We start from the raw sequence: 19,628 nt of genomic DNA, 5'->3' as shown, positions 1-19,628 counted from the left end.
CTCATGTCCATTGAATCAGTGTTGCCATCCAAGCATCTGATCCTCTGTTGTCCCCTTCTCCCATCTTCAATCTTTCCCAACATCAGGGTTTTTTCCAATGAAAATACCCAGGGCTTTCCAAAGAAAAGGCTGCATCAGGTGGCCAAAGTATTGGAGCTTCAGCTTCAGCATCAGTCCTTCCAATGAATATTCAGGGTTGGTTTCCTTTAGGATGGATTGGTTTGGTCTCCAGAGTCCAAGGGACTCTCAAGAGTCTTCTCCAACACCATACTTTGTAAACATCAATTCTTTGGGGCTCAGCCTTCTTTATGGTCCAACTCTTACATCCATACATGACTACTGGAAAAACCATAGCTCTGACTAGACAGACCTTTTGTGGCAAAGTAAAGTCTCTGCTTTTTAACATGCTGTCTAGGTTGATCATAGCTTTACTTCCAAGAAGCAAGCACCTTAATTTCATGGCTCTAATCACCATCTGAAGTGATTTTGGAACCCAAGAAAATAAAGTCTGTCACTGTTTCCATTGTTTCCCCATCTATTTGCCATGCAATGATGGGACCAGATGCCATGATCTTAGTTTTTTGAATGTTGAGTTTTAAGCCAGCTTATTCACTCTTCTCTTTCACCTTTATCAAGAGGCTCTTTAATTCTTCTTTGCTTCCTGCCATTAGGTTGGTGTCATCTGCATATCTGAGATTATTTATGTTTCTCCCAGCAGTCTTGATTCCAGCTTGTGCTTCATCCATCCGAGCATTTCGCACGATGTACTCTGCATATAAGGTAAATAAGCAGGGTGACAGTATACAGCCTTGACGCACTGCTTCCCAATTTGGAACCAGTCTTGTTCCATGTCAGGTTCTAACTGTTGCTTCTTGACCTGCATACAGCTTTCTCAGGAGGCAGGTGAGGTGGCCTGGTATTCTCATCTCTTTCAGAATTTTCCACTGTTTGTTGTGATCCACACGAAGGCTTTAGTGTAGTTAGTGAAGCAGAAGCAGATGTTCTTCTGGAATTCCCCAGCCCTGCCCCATTCTAACAGCGTGGGAAGTCAGGGCAGTGAGCTGGTCTGTGGGATGCTGCACTCTGACGGCGCAAGGGCAGTGGGGGCAGCTGGTCATTTTCAGGAGCCCTCGGCTATTGCGTTGACTACCTAATGAGATAGGACAGCCTAGGGAAGAAAGGGCAAAATGTGCTAGGGGTTGAGTATTCTCAGCTGCAAGTGGACAATGTCACAGGTGAAATTCTTGCTCCTTGCTTGGAGAGAAAGCTCCTAACCTGGCCTCAGAGCCCTGGTAACTGGCAGGCCATCAGCATTGCTGAGTGAGCAGTGGTCTCTGGAGACTCAAGGGTGACTGATGGTGGTCAGGGTGGCAGGTGAGGTGGGAGGGCATAGTGCCCAGGGTGTCTGTGCCGAGGAGGGGGACACCCCTCCCTGGGGGCGGGGGAGAGAGAGGAGCCCGAGAGGCAGGCAGCCTTCCTCCAAGCCTGCTCCCATCCCGGCTGGAGTCCTGGTCACCTGAGCACAGGGAGTCCCGGGGTCTTGTTCCCCCACCCCGCCTGGGGACCACATCAGTCTGTCGAAAAGAGGGATGAACAAACAGGTAAGTGACTCTTGAATAAGTTAGGAGCTTGGCGGCTGGAGGGCTGGCCGGAGCAGGCTGCCCAGGTCCGGAGCCGGGGCTCCTTGAACCCGTCAGAAGGGGCCTCCTGGGAGTCGCGAGCCATCTCCTGGTGGACTCCGCCCACCTCCTTGACCAGAAGAAGGCAGTACATGGACATGGCAGAAGGTAAGAAAGGAGGGAGGGAGGCGTTAAAACCAGGAAGCATGCAAGCACACCCGGCTCGGACCCCTCTCAGCCCCGACCTCCGACCTCCGACCTGCGACCTCCCTGGAGGCCGTGCCTGTCTGTAGCCCCTCGGAGCACGAGGTGGTTTGCAGCGAGCACACTCGCGTGTTGATCTATTGATACGTATGAACATGTAGAGCTTTTTGATCTTCGGGGCCTCCCTACGCCTGTTCTGCCTCTGGGCAGGTTTCCCAGCAGCACGAACTGCTCTAAACCCGTGGAGGACAATTCCAGCATGGAGTTTTTGTGACAAAAACACGGAGATAATGAGACAGAATGCTGCATCCTTGGGCTGCGTCTTTCAGCCTTCTTCTCCTAAGAGGTTTCGGCAGCTGCGTTTCCGGGTCAAAGGGCAGAGGCCCCGCGGCCCTGGGTAGTGGCCACATCGTTGGACGTGCCTCCCTGAGGCTGTGTTCACAGGCGCTCCTTGGCATCGGGGTGCCCAGCGACTGGTCCACTTTGCCTGGAGCTCCGATGTGCGTCGTCACCCTGACGGGGTCTCTGTGGTTCTGGGTAAAGCTGAGGGGTTTTCCATGTTCACTGCTGGGCTGAATTTCAGTTCCCATTTTTGTTTTCTAGACTGAGACAGCCTCCCTCCAGGGCAGGACAATTTAATTAAGCTAATTGGAGTGCCTGAAGACATAGCTTTCTGGGATCCAGAGCTGAGGGGCGTGTTCATGCGAGGCCCCCTGCCCCAGCCCCACTGTACTCCTGAAATTTCCCGAGTGAGGCTCAGCCATCGATCCGCTCGTGCGGAGTGAAGGTCCTTGGGGTCACAGGCCAGCCTACGGGCCCTGACCCTGTGGCAGACGCCCTCCTGGGTCCCTGGTGGGCCATGCTGCAGACGGCCCTCAAGCCCCCAGGGCCCTGCCTTCCTGCAGGTTTCCGTGAGTTCTTGCAGCTCCTCGTGGCCCTCTGCACGGGTGGGATGTGCCGGGCAGCCTGACCCGGTGCCCGCCACTGGGTCAGCCAGACCCCCGCTCTCGTGGCAGCTGCTTTATTCCACGTGGACAGAAACAACCCAAGAGAATCCAGAGCGCTGTGCCTCCCGCGATGAGGGCTGTCATGACGGGAGCTTGAGTCACTGGATGGCTACTGCCAGGCAGTGGCTGCCTGCCTCCCGGGCTCCTCTCGTGCCCCCATCCCCAGGGAGGGGTGTCCACCTCCTGTGTGAACTCCTTGAAAGATGGCAGAGGAGGTGATGCCAGCTTCATCCTGCGGAGGAGGAAACAGAGGCCAAGATGGAGGAGGAGGCCTCTGGACTGCAAATGGGGCTTCGAAACGGGGCTCTGGCACAGAGGGTGCTGTCACAGCCTGGCAGGGAGGGGTGCTGGGATGTGCCCCACCGCAGACTGGGTCCTGGCAAGAGGGGGCTTTCCCCGTGGGCCAAAGCCCCTCTCCTTGGAATCACCAGAGGCGGCTCCTCAGGGTCGGGGGTGCGTTTGGGACAGGAGCGGGGGGACACGCATCCAGCCCCCTCCTCACTGTGAGCCCCGGGCTCTGTCCTCTGCATTGGGCACTCGTGGACGCTTCTAGAAGGCAAGTGGTGTCTTTTTCACTGATCTGGGAGGGAGCGGCTGCCCCAGCAGTGAGACCCTGGCCAGGGCTCTTAAGGGGCATGGCCCACCCAAGCCCTCCCTGTCCCCCTGGCAGGGCAGGGCAGCCCTGAGCAAACCTTTTCAAACAGTGGGAAACAGAGGATCCCTGAAGGATGGTAGCCCGGCCCCTTCTCATGAATATGCATCAGCGAGGTGGCTCGTTGGGTCTGGCCAGCCCCCCCCCAGTTCTCACCAGCTCCCCCCACCAGAAATGGCACTTATCTCTGCTGGTGAATAGGGTGCTATTGTGGGCAGGGCTTCAGAATTTTAATGACTTGCAAAATATAGTTAATTATGTAGAAAGACATCTTCTGCACTTTTTCATGTAAATGAGACAAATTAATTGGTGCTCAGTAGCTGTGAGAAGGCGCCGTCCCAGGAGGGGCGGAGGGGGTCCTTCGCGGCTCTGAAGTAGGTGCCCGCCAGAGAGCAAGGTGAAAAGCAGAAACAGAGCTGGGTAATTTCTGATCCGTCCAATTAATCCGAGTGCCGGCCGCTCAGGCTGTAACCCAAACCGTGAGAAAGCGCCGCCTGAAGGTTCTCGCCGCCGCCACCGCCACTGAGAAGCCAGGGAACCTGGGGCCCGTCCCCCTCCCTCACCCCACTGGTCCTCAGCCAAGTTCCTGAAAATGGTCCTGAGGGGCGGGTGGGAACTGTTGGGGGGGCAATGTCCATACTGGCTCCTGGTCAGTCAAAACATTTGAGCAAAAAATCTGCCACTTCAAAGGACTGGAATCAACCTTTCTCCAAGGAAGGCATACAAATGGCCAGGGGCGGACAGATGCTTGACATCATTAGTCACGAGGGGGACTAATCAAAGCCACGGCGGGCTGAGAGGCTGCCTCACACCCACTGGGACTACTACCATCACAAAGCCCAGTGATAACAAGTGTTGGAAGAGATAAGGAGACACTGCCAGACTCCCACGTGGCCAGCGGGGTGCTAAGATGGTGCAGCCAGTGCTGAGAAGAGTTGGGCAGTTTCTTAAGAGGTGAAAGATAGAATCCCCATAGGATCCAGCCATTCTGCTGTGGGCACGGACACCCGAGAGGACTCAAAGCAGGATCTCGAAGAGACGTCTGCACAGCCCTGTTCAGAGCAGCCTTCTTCACAATGGCCAACAGGCGGAAGCAAGGCTGGTGTCCACTGAGAGACAGAAGAGCAGAGAAGATGTGGTCCGTCCACACGGTGGACCGGTACTCAGACATCACAGGTGAGGAAGTTCTGCCGGCTCCAGCCAGGATGAACTCCGAGGACGTTATGCTAAGTGAGATAAGCCACACACAGAAGGGCAAGTACCACACGATTCCATCTACATGAGGCCGGGACGGTCAAGTTCATCACGGCAGAAGGTAGACTAGAAGGTACCAGGGCCTGGAGCAGGTGTGTCCCTGTCTAACGGTTTCTGCTGAGTGTGCATTATTTGCATGCAGATAATGACCACTAGGCCACTCAGGGATGACCTAAACCAAATCCCTTACGATTATACAGTGGAGGTGACAAATAGATTCAAGGGATTAGATCTGATAGACAGAGTGCCTGAAGAGCTGTGGACAGGGGTTCATAACACTGTACAGGAGGCAGTGACCAAAACCATCCCCAAGAAAAAGAAATGCAAGAAGGCAACGTGGTTGTCTGAGAAGGCCTAATAAATAGATGAGAAAAGAAGAAAAGCAAAAAGCAAGGAAGAAAGGGAAAGATATACCCAAATGAATGCAGAGTTCCAGAGAACAGCAAGGAGAGATAAGAAAGCTTTCCTCAGTGATCAATGCAAACAAATAGAGGAAAACAATAGAATGGGAAAGACTAGAGATCTCTTCAAGAAAATTGGAAATACCAAGGGAACATTTCATGCAAGGATGGGCATGACAAAGGACAGAAATGGTAATGACCTAACAGAAGCAGAGGACATTAAGAAGAGGTGGCAAGAATGCACAGAAAAACTGTACAAAAAAGGGCTTTATGACTTGGATAACCATCATGGTGTAGTCACCCATCTAGAGCCAGACATCCTGGACTGTGAAGTCAAGTGGGCCTTAGGAAGCGTTACTACAAACAAAGCTAGTGGAGATGATAGAATTCCAGCTGAGCTGTTTCAAATCCTAAAGGATGATGCTGTTAAAGTGCTGCACTCGATATAGGACTGGAAAAGGTCAGTTTTCATTGCAATCGCAAAGAAGGGCAATGCTAAAGAATGTTCAAACTACTGGACAATGCACTCATTTCACATGCTAACAAGGTAATGCTCAAAATCCTTCAAGATGGGCTTCACCAGTACTTGAATCAGGAACTTCCAGATGTACAAACTGGGTTTAGAAAAGGCAGAGGAACCAGAGATCAAATTGACAACATCTATTAGATCATGGAGAATGCAAAGGAATTCCAGAGAAACATCTACTTCTGCTTCATTGACTATGCTAAAGCCTTTCATTTTACACAACAAACAGTTGAAAATTCTGAAGGAGATGAAATTACCAGATCATCTTATTTGTCTTTTGAGAAATCTGTATGCAGGTCAAGAAGCAGCAGTTAGAACCGGACATGGAACAACAGACTGGTTCCAAATTGGGAAAGGAGTATGTCAAGGCTGTACACTGTCACCCTGCTTATTTAACTTATATGCAGAGCACATCATGAGAAACGCTGGGCTGGATGACTTACAAGCTGGAATCAAGACTTCTGGGAGAAATATCAGTAACCTCAGATATGCAGATGACACCACTCTAATGGCAGAAAACCAGGAGGAACTAAAGAGCCTCTTGTTGAAAGTGAAAGAGGAGGGTGAAAAAGCTGGCTTAAAACTCAACATTCAAAAAACTAAGATCATGACATCCAGTCCCAACACATCATGGCAAGAAGATGGGGAAAAAGTGGAAGCAGTGACAGATTTTCTCTTCTTGGGTTCCAAAATCACTGCAGATGGTGACTGCAGCCATGAAATTAAAAAATGCTTGCTTCTTGGAGGATAAGCTATGAGAAACCTAGATAGCATATTAAAAAGCAGAGATATCACCTGGCCAACAAAGGTCCGTCTAGTCAAAGCTACAACTTTTCCATTAATCATGTATGGATGTGAGAGTTGGACCATAAAGAAGGTTGAACCCCAAAGAATTGATGTTTTTGAACTGTGATGCTGGAGAAGACTCTTGAGAGTCCCTTGGACTGCAAGGAGATCCAACCAGTCCATCCTAAAGGAAATCAGTCCTGAATATTGATTGGAAGGACTGATGCTGAAGCTCCAATACTTTGTCTACCTGATTCGAGAAGCCAACTCATTGGAAAAGACCCTGATGTTGGGGAAGACTGAGGGCAGGAAGAATAAGGGATGACAGAGGATGAGATAGTTGAATGGCATCATCGACTCAATGGACATGAACTTGGGCAAACTCCAGGAGATAGTGAAGGACAGAGAAGCCTGGCGTGCTGCAATCCATGGGATTGTAAAGAGACACAAGTTAGTGACTCAACAACAAGATGTGGTGTTTGCTAAACATTGCGAATGTATTTGGTGCCACTGAACTGCACACTTAGGAATGCAATCATTTTTAAAAAAATCTTCCCTAGTCAGTGTTTGCTGAGACTCCCCTTGTCCAGGCCCATGCCTGGCTGTGCAGGTGGGAGGTTAGGAGGAGGAAGTGAAGACCCCTCGGCCTTCCCGGCTGAGCTCACCGTGGACCTCTGGCCTGGGCAGCCGGGAGCAGGGCTGCTGCCCAGCGCACCCTTGCCCTCGGCCCCTCCTCCTCGCTGCTTCTAGAAGCCAGCAAGGGTCACTTTACCGCCTCCGCAGCTCCCAGTTAAACCAGATCTGTCCCACTTGGCTCATCTTTCTGAAGCCCCCGAGGCTTGCTCAGCCTGGGTAGAGGTGCTGTGGCCCCCAGAGGCCCTTGCTCCCTGGGAAGCGCCGTGGGAGAGCCGGCCGACAAAGGGCCTCTATCTCCAGGGAGAAACCGGACCCGGCCGGGCCAGCAGCCCGCAGCAGCACTTCCTTATCAGGCCTGGCGGCCCAGCGAGCTCCACTTAGGAGGAAACCTGACCTGCCCACGGCTGTCGGTGTCCCCCAGGCTTTGAAAGTGAGAGTGTGTGACGGGACAGCCTCTCAAAGCCCGGCGGGCACTGTGACTCCCTAGTCTTTCCAGAAAGTTCCTGAAGACCCTGGAGAGGGTCGTTGGGGGTGATAGGGGTGGGGCTGGGGGCCTGGGGATCTGCGCTGGTCCTTGGAGATGCTGTTTCCTGGCTGGGTTCTTGGAGACGCTGCTGCCTGGCCAGGGCGCAGGGAACCTGCTGCAGTCTCTGGTTTCCAACCAGAGCCTTGGAGACAGGGCAGGCTCCCGAGCAGCGGGCCTTGTTGCCACCCAGACTCACAGACCAGAGCCCCAGACAGAAGCCGCAGCCAGCCCTGCGGTGGCCCCATGGAAGAATGCAAAAGCAGCCTCATGTCCCAAAGTTGCTGCTGTGCACCTGCCTTGTGTGTGGAACACGCTCCCAGCCAAGGCCCTCACGGCCAGACACAGGGCCCTCCCTGAGGGCATGGTGGCTCCTTCCCCAGGACTCGCCTCCATGCCTGGGTCCCAGAATAGACCGCCGGACCTCACGGCCAGATCTGCTCAGGACAGCCTGGCTCCAGGTCCAGAGCTCAGGTCACTGGAGAGCGGAGCTGACCAGGCCCATGCGGGCACAACCCCATGGGTCAGCAGTACCCGTGACTCAGTTTATTTAGGAGGAGCCATGCCCCGGGTGTGGCCCCTGCCTTCCTGGGCAGCTAGATGCTGAGATGCGGTTGGAAGGGGTCCCCCACAGCTGGCCCTGGGCCCTGTAGCCCTTGAGACCACAGCTGTCCCCAGCATGGCCCGCCAGGAAGGCTAGGAGCACAGGCTGTGGGACAGGGTGTCCTCACCTGGGCCCCGGGCACACACCACAGCCCTGCAGAGCCGGCCATCCAGAGCCCTGCAGGCTGAGGCCAGCCAGCTGAGGTGCCCTCCCAGACCGTGGCTGCTCTGCCGTGGTGAGAGGTTTACAGGTCTAGACAGGGATTAGCCGTAATTGCACTGATTCCTTTTGTGTGATGCTCCTGGCGTGAAATCAGGCAGTGCAGAAGTCAGAAACAGATCCAAAGGAGGGACGTTTACGTGGATGGAAGATACTGGAAAGAAGTGTGGTTTCTGGAAGCCCTCGGGGTCATGGGAACCCAGCGAAACGTAAGCGTGCTTGGTTAGGACGGCGGAGGCCCACCTTCAACTGAGAGGCTGTGGGGGCCCCTGGAGCTTTCTCTTCCATTAATCGTGGCCACGAGTCCAAGGGGCTTTGAATTTTGACCCACTCCAGTGTTCTTGCCTGGAGAATCCCAGGGACAGGGGAGCCTGGTGGGCTGCCGTCTATGGGGTCGCAGAGTCGGACACGACTGAAGAGACTTAGCAGCAGCAGCAGCAGAAAATATCACTCTCCACTAAGAGTTAGATTACTCCTGTTAGAAACAGTTCTCACCATAATGATTACCTTCTGTGCTAATCAAACGACAACAACCCAAGGTAGTTTTTTTTTAAAGGGTTTTGCAAGAGGACTTGCCACAGACCTGCAGCTCCAGCCCCGGGCCCCCAGCCCCAGCGCTGACCCGCCTCGTCCTGGACCCCCCACCCACCCCACCCCACGTGGAGGTCCCCCGTGGACTCTCTGGTCCTGGACACTGAGGTGAAGCCTTATGTCTCCCTGGGCAGTCCCTGTCTACATGGGACTGGGGGTTCTTTTTGAGGCCTGGCTGGGTCCATTCATCTTGGGGTCCTCAATAGGCCAGCCCCTGGAGGCACCCAGAAAATGAGACAAGGGAGAGAGAGAGAGAGTGTGAGCCCTCAGACTGGCTGGAGACTGGGCCTGGCCGGTGCTGGGTGCCCATGGCCTCTGGGAGGAAAGGCCCCCTGGGACCCAGACCCGTTTCTTCGTCCACAAATGATGACCAAGAGCTGGGGCGGGACGAAGGCTGCAGGGTGGAGCTGGCCTGCCCCTGTGGTCACTGAGAGGGTGGGGGGGCGTGGAAACATGGAAATATGTCCTGGGGGGCATGTAGTCCTCCCCTGACTTTCTTTAAGTAAAAAGGCTTTTAATGAGCAGTCACTCTGATGGAGAATTCTGCTGTTGCTGCAAATGTTCAGTGGCAGGTTTTTACTCCGAGGGACAGTAAAACCTCAGCTCAGAGCCACCTCCTTCTGTCAGGAGACCCTGTGAGCGGGGGCCCCTGGGGTGCGGCCGCTGTTCCGGGTCCCGGCAAGGGGCTAAGGGGCTGCTGTGGGCGTGATGACACCGGCTGAAGTCACGGCTCAGGAAAGGGCAGTGGGAGGTGGAGGGCGTGCTTGCAGGGTCGGCGGGACTGAAAGGGGGCGCTCCCCCTTCTGAGCTGGAAGGTGTTTCACGTCCTAGAACAGTGACCAGCCACCAGGGCAGGTCAAGGCAGGAGGCTTCAGCCTGGAGTTGTCCCCCCAGCGCCTGTCTAGGGGAGGCCCCTGGGGAAACGGCCGAATGGGGACACCTCTGAGGCTTCAAGGTGTGTGATCAGAAGGCAGGGGGGCCTGGAATCTGCCTCGGGGAGGGCGGCAAGGACCCTGCAGCCTAGGCAGAGACCCACTGTCTGGCAAGACTCCCAGTGCCAGGCCAGTGGGCTCGGAGCCACCCACACAGAGGGACCCCGCTCGCTGCAAACAGGATCCACATGGACGGGGACAGAAGGAGGAAACCCACGATGGCCCCTGGCCCCCCGGGCTCACTCTCTCCCCGCAGGCAGCGTCCTTCCCCGAGGGCTTCCTTACGCCGGCGCCTCTACGCCCGCTGAAGGACGTAGGCACACAAGCAAGGTCTCAGTTCACATCGATGGCCATACTACACACCTGCGTGTATGGGGGCCGTCTTCACGTAGGGACGTCTTAGAGGTCTGGCCCTCACCTGTGCCATCGGCTGTCTACACGTCGGTCAGCCCCGTGGCTGGCCAGGATGGCAGCTCCAGCTGCGTCGTCCACACTGTCCGGGGGCCCTGGGAGAGTCACCTCCTGCCGGTGTCCCCGGGCCCTGGCCTTCCTCCCCATCAAGCTCCCCCCCACAGCCCCCACATCTGGGTTCCTCACTCTTTCTTTGAGGATTTTTCTAACTGACAGGAGGGTGTCCGTGTCTCCTGGATGCTGACCTTCTGTTTAATCCTCACAGATATTTCCGCCTGCTCTGCCAACCACCTCTTCACCCGAAATAGCCACCTGTGGATATTTCTCATCCCTGAAGTTGTTAATATTCAAGAGGCTGAAGCTGGTCAGAGTCTCTGGGCCCCTCGGCACGTGGCATGGGTCACCCGCACCCGGGGTCACGGGCATTTTCCGAGAGGTCGACCGTGCCCGCGGTGTGCGTCCTGGGCTTGGCCCCGAGCATCCCTGTCCTCCCCTCTCCTTCTGGTTGTAGAGCCTGTGCGCCCTTATGGCTTCTCTGCTGGCTCCCTGTGAGCTCTGACCCAGCCTCTGGACAGACTCAGGAGCCCCCAGGTGCAACCCTGCAGAGGGAAGAGTGGCCTGCAGCCCACGGCATTCACTGATTGACTCGTTGATTCATTCATTCATGGGGTCACCCCGCAGTCCAAGTCACACCACATGGCGAAGAGCTATCGCAGCCACAGTTCTTACTCCAGGTCCTTGTACCATGAAACCAGGCGTCTCCCACTCCAGCCCTGGGCCTGGCACACAGTCTGCGTGTGGAGGATCAAGTGCCCACCCCCGGGCAGTCTCTGAGCACTTGAGGGCCCTGGGTTTGTTGTCTGACTTGGGAGGAGCCAGTGACGAAGCACGGTCACCTTGGGTTGGGGTGCTGACAGAGGGTCCCGGGGGAAGCAACCCCCGCCCCCAGCCTGATGCCTTCAGGAAGCAAAGGGTCAGATGGGAGGACAGGGAGTGAAGGAGTGGGGAGGGCCTGTGGGTCACGCTGGAGCACTGGCCTGGGAGCCCAACCCGCGGGCTGCACACGTGCCCTCCTGGCCCTGCGGTCAGCCCCTGCTCCACTCAGCACCTCCGACTCCCCGCACCCTGACCACTGGGGAGACGCCCTCCTCTGGTCACCCAGGCTGGGCTGTCCCCTTTCTCCTCAACCCCCGGACGGGGGCTCTCAGCGCATCCCACCCGCCTCGGGGCACCTCCCTGAGGTGGACACTTGCCGTGGAACCATTCACAGAGTTCAGAAGGACTTTTACAGAAGAATAAAAACACTGGAACCCCAAAGCCAAGGTGATTCATCTCACGAAGAGAATGCTCTTCACTGGCAGACCACGAGTTGGCTAGATTGTGCAAGCGTGATCAGAGCACATACTTTTCTTGTGTGCCGGTGTGAGTAATACTGACCAGCCAGCGAGGGGAGGTGTTACATGCCTTTCCCAGTGTTCAGAGAAGTTACTGACCCTTTAGGGCTTCCCTGCTGGCTCAGAGGTAAAGAATCCGCCCGCAGTGCAGGAGATGCGGGTTCGATCCTTGCGTCAGGAAGATCCCCGGAGGAGGAAATGGCAGTCCACTCCAGTATTTTTGCCTGGGGAATCCCATGGACAGAGGAGCCTGGTGGGCTACAGTCCGTGGGATCACAGAGAGTCGGACACGACTTAGCGCGCACATGTACACAAACGTCTGTGTGCACGCATAGGCACCCGCACGCGCATGCATGCACACACATGTAGACACAGACGTGCACACGCACTCACGTGCAAACACACAGATGAAGCAAAACTCTCCACCCTTTTGCCGGACCTCCCCCCATCTCCCCTCCCCCAGGCCCTGGCAGCCACCATTCTCTGAGCTTTGTTTCAGATTCCAGATTCGTGAGATCATGCTGTTCGCCCCTCTGGGTCTCATGTGACTTATTTCACTGGCCGTGATGTCCTCCAGGTTCATCCACGTTGTCACAGACAGCAGGGCGCCCTTCTCTTTTAAGCCTACCTCCACACGCTGTGTTTTCCTCATCCATCCGGCCGTCTCGCGTTTGCTGTGGCGTTACTCACGGCCACCGGGAAGTGCAGAGAACCAAGTGCAGGTCCCCCGTCGCCTTGGCTTCTCTCCTCCAGCCCGCCCCCCTTTCTGCACCCGCCCCCGGGGTTTCTGGGCACTGCTGTTGCAGTCTGGCCTCCCCCACTCCAGTGGGGCTCCTGAGAGTTCTCCCTGCCGCTCACCCGGGCCTGGGGACGCACGTCGCCTCTGGCTCATATCACTTTGTGGCCCCCATGGTCTTGGTCTGGGAGGGGAGCCTTCCCTGAATACCTGGCTGGGTCAGGCTCTGGCGATGCAGGCTGGTGGGGGCAGTCACTGGACCAGCCCCGGATCTGGGGGCTCAAGGTTGTTGTCCCTCCCATCCGGCCGTCACCCTGCCCTGTGTTAACCTGAGCAGCAGACCCTTTTCCAAACAAATGCACCCCTCAGAGCAGAGGGACTGGAACCCTCCAGGGTGGAGGTGGGGACACCTAACCAGAAAACTCGCCATTGCCAGCCTGAAGTCCTTTGGCTCAGGTTAGATTCCTTCCATATGGCCTGTCAAGTCGGACTTTCAATCACTGCAGGGCAGCCAAGCTCAACTCATATCTCACCGAGCTGTTCGATAATGGCACTGCCAGCCTGCCAACCCGCCCCCACGAGCCAGGCAGCAGGAGCCCTGCAGAGTAAGGGGTGGCCAGCAGGCCTGGAGGTGCAGAGCCGGGCATGAGACAGGGGCAGCCGGTGGGCTCGGGGAACGCGCCCATGTACAAGCTGCAGCCTCTAAGTGGTGACTCTGAAGGCCTGTCGGGTCCTTCAGCGGCTCACTGCTGCTCTTTGCTTTCTCACCCCCTTCTCGTGGACACCGTCGCACTGAACAGCCCCCATCCCCACCCCAGATGCAGGCCAGCCCCACGGGGGCCTTGAGGAGCCGAGGGTCCTCGGTCACTCCCTGTCTGTGGCGTGGCTCTGCCCTGTGGTTGAATAAACGCTGGGTGCACGGTGTTAGTCCAGGCTGCAGGCAGATGTTGCGTTCTGCAAGCGGAATGGTGGGGTCTGCTGCGGCTGCTGCTTCAAATTCAGGAGGATTAGCCAATGTTTTCACACGGGAATTCTTCCCCGGGCGTGAGCATAAATCAGTTTCCCCCAGTTGCTGGTAAGCTTTTCATTTTAAGTTTCTGAAGTGGATTGTACACACAGAGGCACACAGAGCAGAGGCTTCACCTTACCGCATGCTCACCAGTGACGCGTTCGCGTAATAGCGCCCAGGTCCAGACAGCAGTGCTGGTTCCGGACCAGAGTCCTCCGCCCTCCCCAGTCAACAGAAACTGATCAGAGGGCAGGCACGAAGTTCAGACAAGGCTTTACTGGGGACCGGCTGCAGTGGAAGTAAGAACAAGTAACAGGTGTCTTTGAAACAACTTAGTACATTGTTATTATTACTAATTTCTTTGGTTACATTGCTCAGGTTTTTCTTGCTCACTCTTTTCTTTATTTGAATTTTGAGACTTGTTTTTCTACGAGTGGCTACCTTAAGGTTTAACCCACATATTTATGCCCTATTTCTCTGCCAGCATTAATACTATATCAATAACTGAGATGTTAGCCTGTTTAATTTTCTTCTACTTCCAACTCTCACATTATGTTTGAATAATGTGATCCTCTCGATCTTTACTTTGTGAATGTATTTTATTCGTTATGTGTTTTGCAGTAATTATTTTGACGTTTTCATTCTACTCCATGAGCATGTTCATGGTCTAGACATTCATGTGTGATTTCCTGGTTTGGGTCCCTGCTGCCTTGCTTTTTGTACCATATCTTCTCTTACCTGTAATCCTCATTTTCATCCATTTCTTGTTCGTCTCACCTGAGCAGCGTTTTCCAGGATGCTTTCCAAATCCTGGCGTCTGTGCACCTCTCTCTGAGTCACCTCACTGGCCCAAGAGAGCAGAGAACTCCGGGGTCACTCCTCTAAAGACCAAGTTGCCGTCTGGCTGCCTAGTTGCATTTGGAGCCCTGGGTGAAAGCTGAGATGCGGACTCTTCCTGCCGTGTGGGTAGCCACGGAGGGTACCCCAACCTTCTTCGCAATTCCTGGACTGTGAGCTCTTCAAGGCTGCCTTCCCTGCACCTCGGCCAGCCCTGGCGCCAGTCAGGGGCCAGCAGCCACCTGCCGTCTCTGCTGACGTCGCGTGTTGTCCAGTGCTGGGCCCCGGGTGTGTGTCTTCCTCTCCCCTTTCCCTCCTCAGCCTGTGGTCCTTGCCAAACTTCTCTGCCCCCATGAGGCTCTCCTTTCTCTTCTCCTACCAGGTCTCTGGGAAGTAGAGAGATGAACCACTTGCGTCTCCTGAGCCGTGTTCTCTGTCCTTTCCTGCCTCCTCCTGCTCAGGGCTGTGGACACAGGCTGGGGTTGGGGTGAGGGTAGTTCTGGTTCACTGGTCAAGGCCAGAATCACGGCTCCCTCCCCACAAGGCTGTCCAGGGCCCCTTTATCCGCTGCTGAGATCTGGCTCCCGTACAGCTCTCGAGGCCATTAGAAACATCTCTGCAGCTCAGAATCCTGATTGTGGACAGAGTGACCTTGCTCTTGTGATGGTTCCAGCCCCATAAATTAGAGGCTGTGGTAGGAGTCCTGTGTAGTAACCTGTGACTGTCTGATGAAGCTGTCCCCAACAGGCACGCAAAGAAATGACCTCAGGGTATTAGAGTCAGGAGAGGGGGAGGGGCAGTTAAAGAAGAGGAGCCTCAATCACAAATGGTCCTCTTACAATGAGTGTTACCTGATGAGTCCATAAACCCAGCCAGGATATCCCATTCTACATACTTATGAGAAAAGTGATGAAGTCTGGTAATGGTGAAATAGCTTGTATTAGACTCACTTTCCTTAAGAAAGTGATGATAAACTTTGAACAAATAAGCACACAGAACACCCATGTGTTTCAAGCATTGAAGCACAACCTCAAGTAGATAGAAACTGCAGATACTCAGGCTGAGGGCACCCTTCAGTCTCCACCATGCAGGACGCGTGCAACTCGAGCAAATGCTGTGTACTCGGCTTGGAGAGTCAGAAGGTGGCGTTTGGGCCCCGAGAGCTGTTGGAAACGAAGGAGGGAAGTCTAAGAATATAGGGAGCCACAGACGGGGTGGCCCCAAATCTTGTATGAACCTCCCTTGATCCTTGATGATACATGGAGGATACGTGAAGGAGTTTAGTGGGAAGTCACAGATGGAAGAGTAGAGTAGAAAATTTCACTGCTGCCCACTCCAGAAGAGTCAGAATTTAGAGCAGAAAGCCTGCCCAGTTACAGGGGCTTGGGAAAAACCTTACACTTTCCACTGGAATCCCAGAAAGGTCACAACCAAGGAGCAAAGACTATGTCCCAGGACTAAGAATTTCCCCTAAAACTAACGCCAAAATGCATTTATCCTAAGAATTTAAATGAAGTCTCCCCAAGTTCAAGGTGACTATCTAGTAAATTAGATTTTTATTAGAATTAAAATAATCTTCAGAGAAAGATAATAGATCCCAGAGTCTGAACAACACATCGTCAATATTATCCACTAAACAACAAAAGCTACTAGACATGCGAAGAAACAAGAAAGTATGAGCTATGAACAAAAGGCAAGCGATTAATATAAGTATACCCGATTTGCACTAAATCTTGAAATTAGCAGAAAAGCACTTAATATTGTCATTAACACATTGTTGATTATATTATATTAACACCATAGCTGTTAGTTTCTGCAAAAATTCCCCAGTCAATAATGTGTTATTGTTCAAGGCATTATGTGAAAATTGGTCAAAATGAATGAATAGATGGAAGAAAGTTCAACAGAAAAAGGAGACTATAAAAACAACCAAATAGATATTTTAATACTAAGATGTAATGTCTAAGATGAAAAAGTTACTGGATAGGCTTAACAAAGGATTGGAGTTGTAAGAAGAAAGCTATGCAAACCTGAAGGCAGCTATTTAAATGACCAAATTTATAGAAAGAGAGAGAAAAATAAAATAATAGTGCTTCAGAGACCTGTGGGATGTCATCAAGCAGTCTAAAAGACTTGTAGTGGGAGTTACAAAAGCAAAGAAAATAGGGAATGGGATGGACAAAATATATGGAAAAAAAAACCCAACAAATTTGGTAAAAAACACAGATGTACAGATTCAAAATCAGTGAGGTTTAAACTGGATAAATGCAAAGGAAACAACCCCTAGGCACAGCACAGTCAAATTGCTGAAAGCTAATGATAAGGAGAGACTCTTGAATGCAGTCAGAGAAAAAAGTTTATGCAGTCAGGAGAGACAGTACAAACAATGCCTGACTTCTTATCAGAAACAATGGATGCCAGAAGACAATGGAACCAAATATATGAAGTATTGAATGAAAAACCGTCAACCCCAAATTCCCTACCCATCAAATTAAGAGACAAGAACAGTTCCTTCAAAGACCTAATTTACCCACTCTGACACTTAGACGACAAATATATATATATATATATATATATATATATATATATACACACACACATATATGAATAGCCCTACATATATCAAGTGACAGAATGTAGTCCACTGGAGAAGGAAATGGCAAACCACTTCAGTACTCTTGTCTTGAGAACCCCATGAACAGTATGAAAAGGCAAAATGATAGGATACTAAAAGAGGAACTCCCCAGGTCAGTAGGTGCCCAATATGCTACTAGAGATCAGTGGAGAAATAACTCCAGAAAGAATGAAGGGATGAAGCCAAAGCAAAAACAACACCCAACTGTGGATGTGACTGGTGATGGAAGTAAAGTTTGATGCTGTAAAGAGCAATATCACTTAGGAACCTGGAATGTTAAGTCCATGCATGAATCAAGGCAAATTGGAAGTGGTCAAACAGGAGAAGGCAAGAGTGAATGTTGACATTCTAGGAATCAGCGAACTAAGATGGACTGGAATGGGTGAATTTAACTCAGATGACCATCATATCTACTACTGAGGGCAGGAATCCCTCAGAAGAAATGGAGTAGCCATCATGGTCAACAAAAGAGTCCGAAATGCAGTACTTGGATGCAATCTCAAAACTGACAGAATGATCTCTGTTCGTTTCCAAGGCAAACCATTCAATATCACAGTAATCCAAGTCTATGCCCCAACCAGTAACGCTGAAGAAGCTGAAGTTGAATGGTTCTATGAAGACCTACAAGACCTTTTAGAACTAACACCCCAAAAAGATGTCCTTTTCATTATAGGTGACTGGAATGCAAAAGTAGGAAGTCAAGAAACACCTGGAGTAACAGGCAAATTTGGCCTTGGAATACGGAATGAAGCAGGGCAAAGGCTAATAGAGTTTTGCCAAGAAAATGCACTGGTCATAGCAAACACCCTCTTCCAACAACACCAGAGAAGACACTATACATGGACATCACCAGATGGTCAACACCGAAATCAGATTGATTATATTCTTTGCAGCCAAAGATGGAGAAGCTCTATACAGTCAGCAAAAACAAGACCAGGAGCTGACTGTGGCTCAGATCATGAACTCCTTATTGCCAAATTCAGACTGATATTAAAGAAAGTGGGGAAAACCACTAGACCATTCAGGTATGACCTAAATCAAATCCATTATGATTATACAGTGGAAGTGAGAAATAGATTTAAGGGACTAGATCTGATAGAGTGCCTGATGAACTATGGATGGAGGTTCGTGACATTGTACAGGAGACAGGGATCAAGACCATCCCCATGGAAAAGAAATGCAAAAAAGCAAAATGGCTGTCTGGGGAGGCCTTACAAATAACCGTGAAAAGAAGAGAAGCAAAAAGCAATGGAGAAAAGGAAAGATATTCCCATTTGAATACAGAGTTCCAAAGAATAGCAAGGACAGATAAGAAAGCCTTCCTCAGTGATCAATGCAAAGAAATAGAGGAAAACAACAGAATGGGAAAGAGTAGAGATCTCTTCAAGAAAATCAGAGATACCAAGGGAACACTTCATGCAAAGATGGGCTCAATAAAGGACAGAAATGGTATGGACCTAACAGAAGCAGAAGATATTAAGAAGAGGTGGCAAGAGTACACAGAATAACTGTACAAAAAAGATTTTCATGATCCAGATAATCACAATGGTGTGATCACTCACCTAGGGCTGACATCCTGGAACGTGAAGTCAAGTGGGCCTTAGATGGCATCACTACGAACAAAGCTAGTGGAGGTGGTGGAATTCCAGTTGAGTTATTTCAAATCCTGAAAGATGATGCTGTGAAAGTGCTGCACTCAATATGTCAGCACATTTGGAAAACTCAGCAGTGGCCACAGGACTGGAAAAGGTCAGTTTTCATTCCAATCCCAAAGAAAGGCAATGCCAAAGAATGCTCAAACTACCGCACAATTGCACTCATCTCACACGCTAGTAAATTAATGCTCAAAATTCTCCAAGCCAGGCTTTAGCAATACGTGAACCGTGATCTTCCAGATGTTCAAGCTGGTTTTAGAAAAGGCAGAGGAACCAGAGATCAAATTGCCAACATCCACTGGATCATTGAAAGAGCAAGAGAGTTCCAGAAAAACATCTATTTCTGCTTTATTGACTATGCCAAATACTTTGACTCTGTGGATCACAATAAATTGTGGAAAATTCCTGAAAGAGATGGGAATACCAGACCACCTGATCTGCTTCTTGAGAAATTTGTATGCAGGTCAGGAAGCAACAGTTAGAACGGGACATGGAACAACAGACTGGTTCCAAATAGGAAAAGGAGTATGTCAAGGCTGTATATTGTCACCCTGCTTATTTAACTTATATGCAGAGTACATCATGAGAAATGCTGGGTTGGAAGAAGCCCAAGCTGGAATCAAGATTGCCAGGAGAAATATCAATAACCTCGGATATGCAGATGATACCACCCTTATGGCAGAAGGTGAAGAAGAACTAAAAAGCCTTTTGATGAAAGTGAAAGAGGAGAGTTAAAAAGTTGGTGTAAAGCTCAACATTCAGAAAACTAAAATCATGGCATCCAGTCCCATCACTTCATGGGAAATAGATGGGGAAACAGGGAAAACAGTGTCAGACTTTATTTTGGGGGGCTCTAAAGTCACTGCAGATGGTAACTGCAGCCATGAAATTAAAAGACGCTTACTCCTTGGAAGGAAAGTTATGACCAACCTAGACAGCCTATTCAAAAGCAGAGACATTACTTTGCCAGCAAAGGTCCGTCTAGTCAAGGCTATGG

Source organism: Bos taurus, chromosome 3, assembly GCF_002263795.3.
Source record: "Bos taurus isolate L1 Dominette 01449 registration number 42190680 breed Hereford chromosome 3, ARS-UCD2.0, whole genome shotgun sequence".
In the NCBI taxonomy this organism is placed as follows: domain Eukaryota; kingdom Metazoa; phylum Chordata; class Mammalia; order Artiodactyla; family Bovidae; genus Bos; species Bos taurus.
Note: the sequence above shows the minus strand (reverse complement) of the source record.